General features: G+C 40.7%; 1 non-coding gene across 1 annotated transcript; it reads right to left on the bottom strand.

Annotated features, from left to right (window-relative positions):
• Positions 1–14,805: 14,805 nt before the first annotated feature.
• Positions 14,806–14,912, bottom strand: LOC128287674 (small nucleolar RNA R71). Its single transcript, XR_008278374.1, has one exon. It is a non-coding gene; the product is annotated as a small nucleolar RNA R71 (small nucleolar RNA).
• Positions 14,913–15,286: the final 374 nt, after the last annotated feature.

Here is a 15,286-nt window from a genome sequence, read left to right as displayed (position 1 = left end):
GCTCTTAAATCAGCTACAGCCCTACGGCTCAGTGCATCCGCTACCACATTAGCCTTACCAGGATGGTATTCAATTAAGCAGTCATAATCCTTGAGTAGCTCTATCCACCTTCGCTGCCTAAGATTCAGCTCTTTCTGAATGAGGAGGTACCTAAGGCTTTTATAATCAGTGTAAATGATACACTTCTCACCATACAAGTAAGGTCTCAAGATTTTTAGAGCAAAAACCACCGCGGCTAATTCCAAGTCATGCATAGGGTAATTCTCTTCATGGGTTTTAAGCTGACGAGACGAGTAAACAACCACCTTACCCTCTTGCATCAACACACAGCCCAAACCAATGTGTGATGCATTGCTAAAAACACTGAATTCCTTCCCAGATTTTGGATGTATCAAAACAAGGGCCTCAATCAAAACCTTCTTCAGTTTCTCAAAAGTTTCTTGCTACCTATCCGTCCAATCAAATGGTATTCCTTTCTGCAATAACTTAGTCAGAGGTGCAGTAATCAATGAAAACCCCTCCAAAAAGTGTCTGTGATATTTAGCTAGACCCAAAAAACTTTATATCTCAGGTAGGGTCTTAGGTGATTTCCAATCCAAAATAGCTTCGATTTTTTGAGGATCAACCCTAACCCCTTCGATAGAAACCACAAGACCCAGAAATGTCACCTTCTGCAGCCAGAACTCACATTTGCTAAACTTAGTGTATAACTACTTCTCCCTCAAAACCTATAGAATAACACGAAGATGCGCATCATGTTCTTCCTCAGTTCTCGAATACACCGGGATATCATCTATAAATACTATCACGAAGCGATCTAGATAGGGCTGGAACACTCAGTTCATTAGATCTATAAAGGCAGCTGGTGCATTCGTCAGCCCAAACGACAATACTAAAAACTCGTAATGACCATAACAAGTCTTAAATGCTATCTTGTGCACATCAGTCTCTCTAAATCTTAGCAGATGATACCCAAAATGAAGATCTATTTTGGAGAAAACTGAAGCTCCTCACATCTGATCAAATAAATCATCTATCCTTGGCAAAGGGTACTTTTTCCTGACATTCAGTTTGTTCAACTAGTGATAGTCGATGCACATATGCATAGACCCATCCTTCTTCTTCACGATCAACACTAGTGCTCCCCATGGAGACACACTAAGTCGAATGAATCCTAGGTCTAACAGTTCTTGAATTTGAGCTTTTAAGTCCACTAGCTCCTTCGGTGCCATCCTATAAGGGGTGATGGACACTGGAGCTGTTCCCAGTAGGAGTTTAATACTAAACTCGACCTCACGACACGGAGGCAACCCAAGGAGCTCATCAGGAAATACATCAGAAAAATCCTTAACAGTTTTAATACCTTCGACCGAAGAACCCTCAGAATAAGATGCACCAATGTAGGCGAGAAACACCTCACAACCCTTGCGGACATATTTCTCGACCCTTAGTGCAGAGATCACATTTGATAGATAGTCCCTTCGCTCCCCAATCACAACCACCTCTTCATCCTTAGTAGTATTCAACACCATACGCTTAGTAGCACAATCAAAACTTGTATGGTATTTAACCAACCAATCCATCCCTAAGATAAGGTCAAATTCACCAAGAAGAATAATATTAAGATGAAAAGGAGGGTTCACACAAGTTTGCGAGCTAGCGATTCTGTGAGTATTACGAGAGGAAGCATCTCGGAGAGTGTCGAAAGATGACTAGAGGTTGTTTCAAGTGTGGTTCTAAGGGTCACTTGATTAAAGACTGTCTAGAACGTTAGGAGGGTTAGTAAGTTCAACCTATGACCCTTACTCAAGTGTGAGTTGGTACTTATGGTCGAGGTAGAGGTAGAGGTGGTAAAACAAGGCTAGTTGGGCAACAGACTTTAGCTCAGACTATCGTGACCCAAGAAAAAGAGTCAAGTGGCTTCGCACTAGTCTATGCTGTAAGGGAACATAATGAGCAAGGTGCCACAAATGTAATTATAGGTACCTTTACTCTGCAAACTATTCCTTCATTTTCCTTAATTGCTTCTGGTTCTACACAGTCGTATGTTTTGAGTGAACTAGCTAATGAATTGGGAATTCCAGCAAAGACCATAGAAAAATGTGTGACTGTCACAAGTTTGTTTAGGGATAGTGTGTTGGTCAATATAGTGTACTGTCGGTGTCCACTAATGACTAAAGGTCAAGTTTTCTATACGAACAAAATGGAATTTCCATTTTATGTGTTCAATGTAATTTTGGGAATGGACTGGTGATAAACGCCAAATTATACATATTTTTACCCTAAATACTTAGCATATTTATGGATGTTTATCACTAGATTTGTGGATTTTGGTGCTTTTAATCTGGTTATTTCATGTTTTGTACTCAAGAGAGCACCAAGAGTCAAAAGGAGCCAAAAACGAGCCAAAAAGGGACAAAACAGACCAAAATTGAGAAGATGACACGGCTTAAGCCTTGCCACACGGGCTGTTCACACGCCAGTGTCTTTCGAGGGTGTCGACCAAGGCTTTCACGATTCACACAGCCTGGCCATTGACCCATACAGCCGTGTGCAATTTAACGGATCGAACATGGGGTGGTAATCACGTCACACGGTCGTGGCACATGGGCGTGTCCCATTTTCAAAGAGTTGTATTTTACACAGAAAAGGATACTTAGGGAGGAAGAAAGCCAATCCAAAGCCTATATAAACACCCTAAGTATCACTTAAAAAGTGTAACTCCCCGAACCCGAGACCATCGCCGGTGTCGGACACGAGGGGTTAACAAGCCAAGTTCACATGTTTTGCCCACCAATTTGACATTTCCAGTCAGGCTGGAAAACTGCGTCACTGTCGCCTTAAAAATCATATCTCGAGTTTCAAAACTCGGAAACTGGTTTCGTAAATTTTCCCTGAATTTAGACTCATATATCCATCTATGGATTTATTTCTAGAATTTTTGGTCGGGCCAATTGGTACAGTTTATTAGTTAAAGTCACCCATGTTACAGGGATCGACTGCTCTGACCTTCGGGCGTTATAACTTGAATATCTCTCTGTACAGGGATTTAACACTGGTGCCGTTTGTTTCTAATGAAACTAGACTCAAAATGGAATCTGTACATATAAGGTATGACTCCTAATTCTTTCTGGATAATTTATAGTAAATTTTTAAAGTTGCGACAGGGGACCCAGAAACCGTTCTGGCCCTGTCTCACAATAGCCTTAATATCTCTTAACATGTAACTCCTATGACCATTTCGTTTCTTCCATATGAAAATAGACTCATCAAGGTTCATTTACATAGCTTATTCACTATTTAATACCATTCCTACAAATTTTGGTGATTTTTCACATTCACGTCACTGCAGCTGGCAGCATCTGTTTTTAAGGTAGGTCTTACCTATTTTGTAGTCTCCATGAACCAACTAGCCTTGCGATACATAGGTTCATATATGATCATTTTAACCATACCAATGGCTGATCATATGACCAACACTCCCATTTCCAATCCATAATCACATCATGACACCATATATATACATACAAATCACAAATAGTCTAAGATCGTGCTTCCTTTTACGAGCCATTTTCGCATGGCCGTATACATATACATCACCACATTTTCAAACCAACAAGGGGTAGTCCTATACATGCCATTTCAAAGTTCAACCAAAATTTATACCAAAATAGAGGCGTTGATAGTGTGGATGACTTCGACTTTATTGATCCCGAATCCGATTGCTATCGAGCGAAATCTATAAAACAGAGAGCCAAAGCAACGGGGTAAGCATTTTTATGCTTAGTAAGTCTCAAGGAATATAATCAGCTTTAATTAAAGCAATACATTCACATAGCCAAATGCATCATTTCATTAATGCACATTCACATAATCATACTTACTTCACCATCCCAACTCTTATGTTCATACACAAATAACGGCTTCGTTAAGGCCGATAACTAGTTCCATCATAGGAGCGGATATTCATACGCTCTTACTCCTAGCGCGCAAAGCACACACCGCACTTACCTTGTCATTGGGAAATTTCACAAGTGCATTAGCTGAAATTTTCCAGCAAGCTTATAATTTTCAAATCACATACCTTTGGAGTTTAACCGGATGTCGCTACTCGTTCAATCGCCTTCAGGACATAGCCCGGTTATGGTAGCCCGCACCAAGGCCTACGGGACTTAACCCGGATATCACGATTTGCACAAATGCCTTCGGGTCTTAGCCTGGATTTAACAACTTGCACGTATGCCTTCGGGTCTTAGCCCGGATTTAGCTACTAGCACAATTGCCTTCGGGTCTTAACCCGGTTATAATTTCCAGCATAATTGTCTTCGGGGCTTAGCCCGGATATCATTCAATTTCTCATGCACACATACATCAATAATCATTGGACATACATATTTCATTTTCGTTACTAAGGCTCAAACACAATTATAATCACTAGCATATTCGCCTTGGGACTTAGCCCGGTATCATTCAATACTCATACACACATAAATCAATAATCAATACATCCATATTTCATTCCACATAATTCAAGTAAGGTCACTTCTTGAGGACTTACCTCGGATGTTGTCGAACGGCTTTTACGGCTATTCGATCACTTTTTCCTTCCCCTTGTCCAATTGTGGCCCTCTTAGCTCTTGAGCTAATTCAAACAAATTCAATTTATTAAAACCTCATTGTGCTAGCTTATGGCGAATATGACAAGGAGTTTAAATGGTCATATGGCCACTCTTTAGCTTGAATACACAATGGTCATGCACATTTTATACTACATCAAGCAATTCAATACAATTCATTCGAGCATCAAGGAAAAGCTAAGGCCATCAATAGGCTACCTTAGGCCGAATATACATGTCCATGTTGAGGCCAATTATGCACTTAATACCACACAAAAACAGCATGCATTTTACTAGTTAATGCTTTGCATATTGTAGCTCAAAACTTATAATATAACATCAAGCACTCATATGTGTGCTAGGCCAAATGTGCTTGCAATTTCACAAGCATTCTTCAACATCTTCTTCTTTAAACGAACATATTCATCACTTACTTCATAGCCAAAACATCATGTGCAAACATATATATACATATATGAGCATGGCCGAATTTCAAGGTGTCCATAGCCATCCAAAATACAAATTTTAACTAACATGCAAGAAGCATGAACCATGCTCATGAATGCATCATGGCCGAATATGACAATCATGCTCCTTTCAACTTCAATCATGGTTAAACACAAAAAGAAAACTCAAAATCTTCTCAAGAGTAGACAATCCATCATTGCATGCATCATCATCAAGCTTCACACTTAGCATGCAATGGCTTTATCACCATAACAACTTTGGCCAAATACCATTTCCATGGCATAACAAAGATTTGAGCCATGGCTAACATGCACATCAAGTTAGCAACCAAAACATGCATGAAACTCCTAACACAACCTCATACATACCTTAATCTTGATGCCAATTTAGCCAAATCACCTTCTAGATCTCTTCTAAACCAAACATGAAGCAAAAATCCTCTTTCTTCCTCCTTATGATTTTCGGCCAAAGGATGAGAAAGGAAGAACACAACAAATTTTTTTCTTCCTTCCTTCTCAACTCACGGCAAGGGGGGGATTACCACACTCACACACATTTTTTTTTTCATTTTTTTATCACCCATACACCTTTGTTTATTATTTCACCCTAATGCACCAACAAAACATGTTTCATGACATGTTTAGCCCATCCTCCTTGTCATGGCCGGCCACCACCTATAAAGGGGAATTTGACATGCAAGTCCATTATTTTGCATGCATGCTTTAATTAGTCATCACACATTTCCTATCATACTTTCAAAGTTCACTACTAAGTCCTTTCTTGTGGAATTCACCCTTATAACACTAAATCAATCATCATAAAATGTCATACATGAGCACACACATATTATAGGCATCAAAATAAATTTTAATTATTTTTATGCCTCGGTTTTGTGGTCCCAAACCACATTCCGACTAGGGTCAATTTTGGGTCACAACTCTCCCCACTTAAGAAATTTTCGTCCCCTAAAATCTTACCGGTAAATAGGTTTGGATATCGCTCTTTCATAGAGTTCTCGGTCTCCCAAGTAGCTTCTTCTATCCCGTGCTTGAGCCATAACACTTTCACTAGCGGAACCCGCTTGTTTCGCAACTCTTTCACTTCTCGTGATAGGATACTTAATCGGTTCTTCCTCATAACTCATATTAGCTTGAATTTCAATTTCGATGGACTAATCACGTGCGATGGATCGGATCTATAGCGTCAAGCATCGAAACATGAAAGACATCGTGAACCCTTTCGAGTTCAGGGGGCAAAATCAAACGATATGCCACTGGACCGACTCGCTCGGATATCTCATATGGCCCAATGAACCTCGGGCTCAACTTGCCCTTACGGCTGAATCTGAGTATCTTTTTCCAAGGCGATACCTTGAGAAACACTTTATCACCCACCGATACCGATATCCTTACGCTTGAGATCCGCGTCGACTTCGATGATCGGAGGCTATCTTCGACTTTCACGGATTACTTTCACTTTCGCTCAAAGCATCCCTAATCAAATCCACCGAAAATCTTGCTTTCACCGAGCTCACCAAAACAATGGTGTACGGCATTTACGACCGTATAAGGCCTCATAGGGTGCCATCTTAATACTTGATTGAAAGTCGTTGTTGTAAGCGAATTCAATCAACGGCAAATACCGCTCCCATGAACCACTAAACTCGAGGACGCAACATCTTAACATATCCTCAAGTATCCGAATTATCCGCCGGATTGACCATCGGTTTGGGGGTGAAAGGCGGTCTTGAAATGCAACTTGGTACCCAAAGCTTCTTGCAACTTTTTCCAAAATCGCGAGGTAAATCTCGGATCTCTATCCGACACGATGGAAATAGGCACTTGATGTTCCGCTTTCACTTGTTGACATATTAAACATCTCAAACAAAGTCGGAGATGTCTCGCTTCATACCATGCCACCAAAACCGACGTTTCAAATCATTGTACATCTTCATTACTCCCGGGTGGATTGCCATTCGGCTACAATGGGCTTCATTCGAATTATCGAAATGAGTTCCAATTCTTTGTAACACACAGACGACTTTTGAACCTCAAACAATCGTCATCATCGATTTGAAATTCGAGTCCTTGTTCGCACACACTCGGCCGTTTTGCGCCAACTCGTCGTCGACTTTACGAGCTTCTCGAATTTGATGTATCAACGGTGGTTTGGCTTTCAATTCAGCTACTAATACACCATCGGATCGAATGATAAGTGCACGTTCATCGCTCAAAGCGAATAATGATTTACGACTCAAGGCATCCGCAACCACATTCGCCTTTCCCGGTGATAGTCAATGATCAGCTCATAATCCTTTAACACTCGAGCCAACGTCTTTGTCGCAGATTTAAGTCTCTTTGGGTCATCAAATATTTGAGACTTTTGTGATCCGAGTACACATGGCACCTTTCACCAAATAAGTAATGTCGCCATATCTTTAAGGCGAACACGATGGCGCCAATTCGAGATCATGAGTCGGATAATTTTTCTCATGTGGCTTTAATTGCCTCGACGCATAGGCCACAACTCGACCTTCTTGCATCAATACACAACCTAACCCAAGTAGGGAGGCGTCGCTATAGATGACAAACTCTTTGCTTGGACTCGGGTTGCACTAGAATTGGGGCTTCACCAAATAAGTTTTCATTGATCGAAACTTTTTGGCATTTCTCGTCCATTCGAACTTAACATCCTTTTGGAGTAAGCCGTCATCGGCGTGGCTATCATTGAGAAGCCTTTACAAATCGTCGGTAATAACCTAAGCCCCAAAAGTCGAACCTCGAAATATTTCTCGAGGCTTCCAATTAAGTATGGCTGAAATTTTATTCGGTCGACTCGAATACCGATCTGAGATACCACATGACCCAAGAAGCTAACCTCTCTTAACCGAAATTCACACTTGTTGAACTTAGCATATAATTGCTTATCCCTTAAAATTTGCAGCACTAACCGCAGTGTTCAAAGATGTTCGGTCTCATTTCTTGAATAGACCAAGATGTCATCAATGAACACGACTACTTAATCGATCCAAATATGGTCGAAGATCCGATTCATTAAATCCATAAATCTCGCGGGGGCATTAGTGAGCCCAAACGGCATCACTAAGAACTCATAATGACCATATCTTGTTCTCAGGCGCCTTGGGTACGTTCAATCTCGGATTCGCAATTGATAATAGCCCGATCTCAAATCTATTTTCGAGAACACCGAGGCTCCCTTCAGTTGATCGAACAAGTCATCGATACGTGGTAACGGATATTTGTTCTTTATCGTCGCTTTATTGTCGACGATAGTCGATGCACAACCGCATGGTTCCATCCTTCTTTTCACAAACAACACCGGCGCACCCAAAGGCGAACAACTCGGACGAGCAAAACCTCTATCCACCAATTCTTGCAACCGAGCTTTCAACTCCTTTAATTCCGTTGGTGCCATACGATACGGAGCTATCGAAATTGGAGTGGTACCAGTACCAATTCGATGCCAAATTCTATTTCCGACAGTGGTAAACCCGCAATTCTTCAAGAAAAACATCCGAGTATTCACAAACCAACGACACGATTCGGGTTTCTTTTCCGATTCCTTGTCATCGAAAGCACGACGCAAGGTACGCCGCACCCTTTTCTTACATATTTTCGGGCCAACATTGCGATATTACGGTGGCAACCCCTTTAAGTCCGTAGACTCAACTCGAATTATTTCATTATTCGCAAGACTCAAATTGATAGTCTTGCTCTTGCAATTTACAACCGCATCGTGCATGGTCAACCAATCCAAACCAAGAATAACGTCAATTCATCGAACGGCAAAAGCATCAAGTCCGTCGGAAAACAAGAACCTCGAACACTAGGGGACTTTTCTTGCACACTTTGTTGACAAGCACGTAATGACCCAAGGGTTTGACACCGAATTACAAACTCGAGAGACTCAATAGGCAAAGTCTTCTTCGGATGCTAAGGTTTCACATATATATGAATGAGTAGAACCGGGGTCAATCAAAGCAATCACATTTGTATTGAAAAGAGTGAAAGTACCGTAATGACATCCGGAGAGGCAAGATCCTCGGCGTGCGGCGTATGGCATAAGTCCTAACAGAGCACGAGCCTCGATCCGATGGTAGCATCTCTAGATCCTCTCGACCGCCAACGACATTGCCCATATTTCTAGGTGGCCTACCTCGGCGATGGTAGCACCGGGTTTCCACTCGACTTACATTCTGCTCATGCATCCTGGGCAATCCTTCATAAAGTGGTCGGCCGATCCACACTTATAGCGAGCGATCACGAAACCAACAGCTCCCGAATGCCATTTGCCACAATGTAGACACTCCGCCTCTCTACGATCATTTCCACCATCATGCGATCAAGTGACTCGTGTGGTCACAGGGGTCGATCGCGTCCTCGTCTAGAAAAGCCCGAAACGCCTCTAGACCGGCTCACATCATCTCGAAATCTCTTCGATGCTTGTTGAAGAGACTTTCCCGAGGACCTCTTTCGGAATTCTCCAGTTCCCACATCAGCTTTTTGTTTCTCCTTTCTAAGCTCTTCGGCTTTACAAGCTCGCTCAACAAGTACTACGAACTCGTATCTCGAGAATGCCAACAAACATCCTTATATCATCATTCAGCCCATCCTCAAAGCGTTTACACATAATGGCTTCGGACGAAATGCATTCTCGCGCGTACCGGCTAAGCCTCACAAACTTTCGTTCGTAGTCGGTAACGGACATAGAACCTTGCTTAAGATCAAGAAATTCCCTCCGCTTTTGGTCGATGAATCTCTGACTGATATACTTTTTTCGGAACTCGGTTTGAAAGAATTCCCAAGTCACTTGCTCTCTAGGCACCATAAAAGTCAGAGTACTCCACCAATAGTAGGCGGACTCGCGTAGCAAGGAGATGGTACACTTTAAGCACTCATCGGTGTACAGGATAGCTCATCAAGCACCGGATAGTGTTATCCAACCAAAATTTAGCTCGCTTCGGCATCATCATCATCCGTAGCCTTAAATTCAAGGCCCCATGTTTTCAATCCTATCGATTGGGGCTTACTTGACCTTATTTGGTCATCACCGGAGGTATTGTAGGTGCGGGGTTGCATTTGTCGGGAATGGAGGTTGTGGAGCAGTAGTGTTAGTTCGAATGTATTGATTAAACCATTCGTTCACCACACTACAAAAGGCTTGCCTAGCCTCATCATTCGGATTGCTGGCCATAGGTTGAGAGTCCGCCGGCGCTGTCCCTTGTGCGGGAGCAGGCGCCACACTCTCCACATCATCAGCTATCGCTCGGCTGGGATCGGGATCCATTGCTATAAACAAACACAAAGTCAAATTGTCAGAAATCACCACACTATCGATTCATCATTTAATGGCATGTATAGCTAGACCCCAAACACATCACGGTAGTCCTAGAATCGACTAAACCGTGGCTCTGATACCAATAAAATTGTAACACCCCGAACCCGAGACCATCGCCGGTGTCGGACACGAGGGGTTAACAAGCCAAGTTCACATGTTTTGCCCACCAATTTGACATTTCCAGTCAGGCTGGAAAACTGCGTCACTATCGCCTTAAAAATCATATCTCGAGTTTCAAAACTCGGAAACTGGTTTCGTAAATTTTCCCTGAATTTAGACTCATATATCCATCCATGGATTTATTTCTAGAATTTTTGGTCAGGCCAATTGGTGCAGTTTATTAGTTAAATTCACCCATGTTACAGGGATCGACTGCTCTGACCTTCGCGCGTTATAACTTAAATATCTATCTGTACAGGGCTTTAACACTGGTACCGTTTGTTTCTAATGAAACTAGACTCAAAATGGAATCTGTACATATAAGGTATGACTCCTAATTATTTCTGGGTAATTTATAGTAAATTTTTAAATTTGCGACAGGGGACCCAGAAACCGTTCTGGCCCTGTCTCACAATAGCCTTAATATCTCTTAACATGTAACTCCTATGACCATTTCGTTTCTTCCATATGAAAATAGACTCATCAAGGTTCATTTACATAGCTTATTCACTATTTAATACCATTCCTACAAATTTTGGTGATTTTTCACATTCACGTCACTGCAGCTGGCAGCATCTGTTTTTAAGGTAGGTCTTACCTATTTTGTAGTCTCCATGAACCAACTAGCCTTGCCATACATAGGTTCATATATGATCATTTTAACCATACCAATGGCTGATCATATGACCAACACTCCCATTTCCAATCCATAATCACATCATGACACCATATATATACATACAAATCACAAATAGTCTAAGATCGTGCTTCCTTTTACGAGCCATTTTTGCATGGCCGTATACATATACATCACCACATTTTCAAACCAACAAGGGGTAGTCCTATACATGCCATTTCAAAGTTCAACCAAAATTTATACCAAAATGGAGGCGTTGATAGTGTGGATGACTTCGACTTTATTGATCCCGAATCCGATTGCTATCGAGCGAAATCTATAAAACAGAGAGCCAAAGCAACGGGGTAAGCATTTTTATGCTTAGTAAGTCTCAAGGAATATAATCAGCTTTAATTAAAGCAATACATTCACATAGCCAAATGCATCATTTCATTAATGCACATTCACATAATCATACTTACTTCACCATCCCAACTCTTATGTTCATACACAAATAACGGCTTCGTTAAGGCCGATAACTCGTTCCATCATAGGAGCGGATATTCATACGCTCTTACTCCTAGCGCGCAAAGCACACACCGCACTTACCTTGTCATTGGGAAATTTCACAAGTGCATTAGCTGAAATTTTCCAGCAAGCTTATAATTTTCAAATCACATACCTTCGAGTTTAACCGGATGTCGCTACTCATTCAATCGCCGGGACATAGCCCGGTTATGGTAGCCCGCACCAAGGCCTACGGGACTTAACCCGGATATCACGATTTGCACAAATGCCTTCGGGTCTTAGCCCGGATTTAACAACTTGCACGTATGCCTTCGGGTCTTAGCCCGGATTTAGCTACTAGCACAATTGCCTTCGGGTCTTAACCCGGTTATAATTTCCAGCATAATTGTCTTCGGGGCTTAGCCCGGATATCATTCAATTTCTCATGCACACATACATCAATAATCATTGGACATACATATTTCATTTTCGTTACTAAGGCTCAAACACAATTATAATCACTAGCATATTCGCCTTCGGGACTTAGCCCGGGTATCATTCGAATACTCATACACACATAAATCAATAATCAATACATCCATATTTCATTCCACATAATTCAAGTAAGGTCACTTCTTGAGGACTTACCTCGGATGTTGTCGAACGGCTTTTACGGCTATTCGATCACTTTTTCCTTCCCCTTGTCCAATTGTGGCCCTCTTAGCTCTTGAGCTAATTCAAACAAATTCAATTTATTAAAACCTCATTGTGCTAGCTTATGGCCGAATATGACAAGGAGTTTAAATGGTCATATGGCCACTCTTTAGCTTGAATACACAATGGTCATGCACATTTTATACTACATCAAGCAATTCAATACAATTCATTCGAGCATCAAGGAAAAGCTAAGGCCATCAATAGGCTACCTTAGGCCGAATATACATGTCCATGTTGAGGCCAATTATGCACTTAATACCACACAAAAACAGCATGCATTTTACTAGTTAATGCTTTGCATATTGTAGCTCAAAACTTAATACCACACTCACACACATTTTTTTTTCATTTTTTTATCACCCATACACCTTTGTTTATTATTTCACCCTAATGCACCAACAAAACATGTTTCATGACATGTTTAGCCCATCCTCCTTGTCATGGCCGCCACCACCTATAAAAGGGGAATTTGACATGCAAGTCCATTATTTTGCATGCATGCTTTAATTAGTCATCACACATTTCCTATCATACTTTCAAAGTTCACTACTAAGTCCTTTCTTGTGGAATTCACCCTTATAACACTAAATCAATCATCATAAAATGTCATACATGAGCACACACATATTATAGGCATCAAAATAAATTTTTAATTATTTTTATGCCTCGGTTTTGTGGTCCCGAAACCACATTCCGACTAGGGTCAATTTTGGGCTGTCACAAAAAGGGACGGATCCCCTCCAGAACTTTTCTGGAGAATAAAACGACACGTCGAGACTTACTTGAAGAAAGCCAGACGATCCATCCCAAAAGCCGAGGCTACTCCAAGACTGAAGATCTCTCTCAGAATTCCTTCAGGGGTTTTAGAGTTTTCTTTCTGTTTTGTTATTTTCATACTTTTGAGATGTACTCTTATTTTATTATGAACTAAATCCCTTAGATACCTAAGGGGGTTGAAACCTTTGATGGATCTTGTTATTATTATCTGAACTGTATGATAAATACTTGATTTGTTCTTAATTATGTGTCTTAATGCTTGAGTTAATATTCTGGGTATTAATTCATGATTTGATGTGCTTATGCAGAGGAGCAAAAGTCCCTGTCTAAGAGTAGATTTGGCAAAATTAAGCGGAGTTGATCGAACGTTTAGAAATAGGGTTACAAGATTTTGTCGGATTAGGGTGAAACCTAATATGGGAGTCCATAGATCGATTTACTTCTTCCCTAGGGGTTTTAATTAAGAAAGAAATTTTGATTAATTCAACTGAGGGTTAGGTGTTATTAGTCTCGAAAGAGATAATAATATAGGTTAGGGAGTCTCACGGCTCAAGTGAAGTGAATAAATCATCTGGTTCAGAGTCAGATAACAAGAGAAATCTAGGTGGATTCCTCATTGGGTGTAGTCTTTATCAATTACTTTTCTCCAAGTCTTTTTCCAATCTTTCTCTTTGCTTTAGTTTAGTTAGTTAATTAGTTAATAAACAACCCCTCCTTATTTCTAGGTTATATAATAAAAAGATAGCTATTACTAGTATGTTTGGTTCCCTTGGGTACGATATCCCGGTCTTGCCAGTACTATATTATTGTTCGATAGGTGCACTTTCCTTTTCGTCGTGACAATAGTTAGTCTAGGTTTGATCTTCATTATAAATATTTATTACTTGTTACGAATCATGCAATCAAGTTTTTGGCACCATTTTCAGGGAACTAAAATATTAGGAACGCTAAATTTTTATTACTTTAGCCATTTTATTTTCTTGCAATTTAATTAAATTATTATTATTATTATCTATTAATTTACTTATTCTTTCTCTTGGCAGGTTTTTATAGTATGACTGGAAGAAACCCGTCGGGACCAGTACTTTTTGACAAAGAAATCGATCGTACAGTTCGTAGAAATCAAAGACAGATGATACTCAACCCCCAACCGAAGAGATGGCTGAAAACCAAGGCAATCAGCTACCTCCTGCAATTGCAGCTAATCAAAATCCTGCTCCACGCACTATGTATAATTATGCTAAACCTTTTTTTACAGAAACTGAATCTAGTATAGTTAGACCTGCTATAGCTGCAAATACTTTTGAATTAAAACCTAACACTATTCAGATGATACATCAATTTGTTCAGTTTGATGGTTTGCAGGATGAAGATCCCAACGCTCACTTAGCAAATTTCCTGGAATTTTGCGATACATTGAAAATCAATGGCGTTTCTGATGATGCCATTCGTCTTCGGTTATTTCACTTTTCACTAAGAAACAAAGCTAAACAGTGGTTGAACTTGTTACCACGAGGGTCTATCACTACTTGGGAACAAATGACCTAGAAATTTTTACTAAAATATTTTCTGCCGGCTAAAACGGCTAAATTACGTAATGATATCTCTTCTTTTGTGCAGATGGATTTAGAAACACTTTACGATGCATGGGAGATATACAAGGACTTACTGAGAAGGTGCCCTCACCATGGGTTACCGCTTTGGCTTCAAGTACAAACATTCCACAATGGTCTGAATCCCTCGACTCGGCAAATGGTTGACGCAGCTGCTAGCGAAACCATCAACAACAAAACACCGGAAGAGGCTTATGAATTCATTGAAGAAATGTCAATGAATAACTATCAGTGGCAAGTCATGAGGACTAAGCCAACAAAAATAGCCGGTGTTTATAACGTCGACTCAGTTACTATGCTGTCAAATCAGGTAGAACTTCTCAATAAAAAGATTGATAGTTTTCTTGGTTCTACACAGGTACATCTAGTAAGGAGGTGTCACTTAAGCGGAGGAGGTGTGCATACAGATTATCAATCCTTCAATCCCACAACAGAAGAGGAACAAGTTAACTATA

The sequence above is a fragment of the Gossypium arboreum genome, chromosome 13 (assembly GCF_025698485.1).
Source record: "Gossypium arboreum isolate Shixiya-1 chromosome 13, ASM2569848v2, whole genome shotgun sequence".
Taxonomy (NCBI): domain Eukaryota; kingdom Viridiplantae; phylum Streptophyta; class Magnoliopsida; order Malvales; family Malvaceae; genus Gossypium; species Gossypium arboreum.
This window is presented reverse-complemented; position numbering and strand designations above follow the sequence as displayed.